Source organism: Oncorhynchus mykiss, chromosome 17, assembly GCF_013265735.2.
Source record: "Oncorhynchus mykiss isolate Arlee chromosome 17, USDA_OmykA_1.1, whole genome shotgun sequence".
NCBI classification, from domain to species: Eukaryota; Metazoa; Chordata; class Actinopteri; order Salmoniformes; family Salmonidae; genus Oncorhynchus; species Oncorhynchus mykiss.
Window position 1 is genome coordinate 32,787,227 of NC_048581.1, and position 4,249 is coordinate 32,791,475.

A 4,249-nucleotide genomic window follows, 5' to 3' on the forward strand; every position below is an offset into this window, starting at 1 on the left:
CACACACACTAGTGTATGAATGGCAGACCCCCAAAATAGCACTAAATCAACACCATGTGCTGAGGACAATAGAGAGAGAATGGGGGTGGAGACCCAGGCTAGCCACAGGGTGAGTGTGTGTGTGTACGTATATGTCTGTATGTGTATGTGCTTGTTTGTGTGTGTGCATTCATGTGTGTAGCAGTGTTTGTGTAGTGAGTGAGGGTGGTTTACAGAACGATGAGACTCAGACAGCCCCTGCTTACTCAGCAACTCCTGTGCCAGGGCTTATTTCAATCGCTCTTTTTTTAAATGAATTGCGTCGCGCCGGCCCCACTGAATAGCCCTGAGGTGCGTCAGACCCTTCACAGCTGACTGGCCTGATATATGCCTGACAGGAAAGCAGGAAGCTTGGCGTGAGAGAGAAAGAGAGTGGGGGAAGGAGGGGGGAGGGGGAGAGTAGGCCTTGAGGCCAGAGAGAGAGAGCTGGCAAGAACGAAAAAAAACATATTGTTTCTTCCCTCAGCCCCATGCAGAAGAAGGAGGGGAAAAAAGCCTGCTGTGTGTCGTGATTGTTTACAAGTCGCTCAGGTCAAAGGTCAAATCATGGCAGCCATCTTTGTCCCTGCTGCTGCTTTGAGTTGTTGTTGTTTTTGTCGTCCTGGAAGCACAACCAGATGTCACCTCAATGTCCTTTTGATTCACTTCACCCTTCTCTCCTTTCCTTTTCCTTCCCTGAATTTTTATTTTCATTTTCCCTTCTTTCGTTCTTTCCCCTCTTCCGTCACAGTGGGAGAGCAGACAGGGTTGACCCAGATCTCCAATTGTGTATGTGATGGCACGCAGGGATGAAGGGAGGGAGGGAAATGGGGGATGAGGGGGGAAAGAGGCAGAGAAAGGACTTAAAAGGACTCAGGATAGAGTGGTTTTGCTTTGTGAGTAACGCAACACTCCAGTGGATGAGATTTATCTGGAACAGCGCACATGAATAAATACTATGGTATAAATACTATAGTATTCACTCTAGTATTTTAGCTGACTTTACTGTAGTATTTACTGTAGTATACTAGAGTATTTACAGTCAACTACAGTATAAATAATGTACTAAAAGAAAACTGTCGTTTTATAGCAATTAATGTAGTGTTTTTGCGGATTGTAGTGCACTGTAGCATTTACAGTAGTGTTTTTTGCGGACTGTAGTATACTTTTGCGGGCATTACTGTAGTATTTACTATAGTGTTTTTGTTTTATTATCTTTGACATAGAAGTGAAGGCTTTCTCATTGAGGAAACCTACTGGAGAAATACTAAAAGAGACAATTGTTTATAACCTGTAGGTAGGGGGTCTAAACAGATAGTATAGCTCTTTAGATAGCTTCTGCTCTTTTCTATAACCTGTAGGGAACACAATATATGGTCTATACTTGGCATGTAGGTTTCTCACGTATGTATATGGAGGAGGGGAATGGGAATGGAATATGCAAATCAAATACTGTATTATTTACCATAGTTACAAAATGTAGTGTTTTTACAGACTAGTGTTTTGGTGGACATTACTGTAGTATTTACTACAGTGTTTATTTCTGGATAATACTGTGGTATTTACTATAGTATTCTAGAGTATACATCAACATTCTATAGTATGTACTAGACATGATTGAGTACTACGGCGTGTAGTATAGTATTCTACTTTATACTACAGAATTCTATAGTAAGTGGTCAAAAGACCAATCGGTGACAAAAGATCAGACTTTGGCAGCATGTGTAAACGCAGCACTATTGTCTGAGTGAGTGAAACATAAATAAATTCTATGAGGAGGACGAGGAGGTGGCACAAATTTTAGAAATAGACCAAACTTTGGTAAATGGCTCCGATATACATCAAGTCCATAATTATTGGCACCCTTGAGAAAGATGAGCAAAAGAAACTGTATAAAATAAAAATGACTAATACTGAGCTATATTGCATGTTGAAAGAATTGGAAACTTATAGTATTGTATACTAATACAATTGCTCAGAGAAAGACATTTTGTTTAACAAGTAATAAAACATTTAAAAGATAAGGGTCAAAATGATTGGCCCCCCCTGTTTTCAGTACTTCAGCATACCAGTGGTGTGTTCAGATGCCATGAAAACATATATTCTTGGCCATGCACACCAGTGCAGAAAGGTACCTCATACCTACGGCAAAACATGGTGGTGGATCTTTTGATGTTATTGAGCTATTTTACTTCCACTGGTCCTGGGGCCCCTGTTAAGGTCAACGGCATCATGAACTTTACCAAGTACTAGGGTATTTTATCCCAAAAACCAGGTTGCCTCTGCCAGGAGGCTAACACTTGGCCTCAAGTCGATTTTACAGCAAAACAATAACTCCAAGCACTCAAAATCCATAAAGTAATGGTTCATTGACCACAAAATAAACATTCAGTGTCCGGACTTAAACCCCATTGAAAACCTGTGGTTTGAATTGAAGAGGTCAGTCCATAAAAGCAGACAAAGGAAATCAAGGTTCTGGAAAGATTCTGTTTGGAGGATTGGTTTAAGATCCCTCCTGTGTTCTCCAATCTCGTAAAACCTTTTTAGGAAAAGGCTCAGTGTCGTTATCTTCGGAAAGGGAGGGTGCTAGAGTATTGAAAACAGGGCTGCCAATCTCATTCTCTAAGCAATTGTATTAGTATAAAATATAATATAATTTCCCTTATTTTTTTGCATACTACGTAGCTCAGTATTTCTATTATTAATTTTATACAGTATTTTTTTGCTCATCTTTACCAAGGTCCCTCACGCTTTGACCTTAGAGAGCCATTTTATTTCTCTATTTGGTTAGGTCAGGGTGTGATGTGGGGTGGGCATTCTATGTTTTGTTTTCTATGTTTCTTTATTTCTATGTTTTGGCCGGGTATGGTTCTCAATCAGGGACAGCTATCGTTGTCTCTGATTGGGAATCATACTTAGGTAGCCCTTTTTCCCTCCTTTCAGTGTGGGTAGTTATCTTTGTTAGTGGCACTAATGCCCTGTTAAGCTTCACGGTCGTTTTTTATTGTTTATTGTTGGCGACATTTTTTTATAAAAAGATAATGTACGCTCACCACGCTGCACCTTGGTCTACTTCCCATGACGGCCGTGACAGTCCCAATAATTATGGACCTGACTGTAGCTTCGCTGCAAAGTGTCTGTATTTGAATAGTTTCTGAAGAATTAAATTAACACGAGCCATAGTCAAGGCTCTAAAGTGCAACTAAATATTTTGCTGGGCGACCAAGAGTTTAATTTTGAGAGCAGAGCTGTCTTTCGTATTAGTATCGACACATGCCTCAACGACACACTTAGCAGACATTCTATCTGCGTGGTGTTTTAGGAAACGCATGTTACATCTTCGGCCGTTGTAGGAAAGATGCATTGTTAAAATACTCATAAGCCTAAAATCCATCGCATTCAGGAAACCGAGCCCAGGCAATTGGACCAGTATATCCAAACATTTGGGGGCACAAAAAGAAAGGAAAAGGGCTTCTTCTGGAGATCAACAATTATTGCAATGAATGAATGACAGATCTCTTGCATTTTGTCATCACAAAGCTGACGTTTTTAAAGAGACATTGTACAATTCATTGTAAATGCATCTCAATAGGAAAATTGTGCTTTTACACAATGTAAAATCTAATATTCCACAAAAAGACTATCTAATTTCAATGACAGGTATTCATATCAACATTTATTATATTTTATAATAAACGAATGTCTTCACAGTGTTACATATTAGTTTCTAGGGCACAACATGTGCTTCAAAATTCATATAGGCTGTATCTCAATCAATTCACCTACATTTCACGTGGTGCTCCTAACTTTTTCAAATTGGGAGCACCAGTGCTACCAATGGAAATGTTTAATTCAGAGCCTTGGCCATAGTTCACTTCGCTCTACGGCTTATACAGTAGCAGGGGGTGAAACGTCTATTGTGGAGAGACGGATAGACTTTCTCCTGAACGTAATGAGCTTCTTCACCTCGTTATCTTGAGGCCTATGCAAAAAAAAAAGAAGAAAAAGTATAGCTCAAGTTCACTGACTTCTCACAATATTAAAGCTCTATTCGCATCCTCCCAGACGGCCTCATTCACTCTTATCTACATCAACTGTTCTAGGACCAGCTTAACCCCTTTTGTATTTAACCACCTCCTTTCACTCTTATCTATGAACTGTTCTAGGACCAGGCTTAACTTCCTTTCACATGTTCAACCACCTTCACACCATTGTCTGAAAAATCTATTTT

General features: G+C 39.8%; 1 non-coding gene across 1 annotated transcript; it reads right to left on the minus strand.

Moving 5' to 3' along the window:
• Nucleotides 1-1,248: 1,248 nt before the first annotated feature.
• LOC118940653 lies at nt 1,249-1,303 on the minus strand. The gene has a single exon (XR_005037240.1). It is a non-coding gene; the product is annotated as a U7 small nuclear RNA (small nuclear RNA).
• Between the last annotated feature and the right edge of the window lie 2,946 nt (nt 1,304-4,249).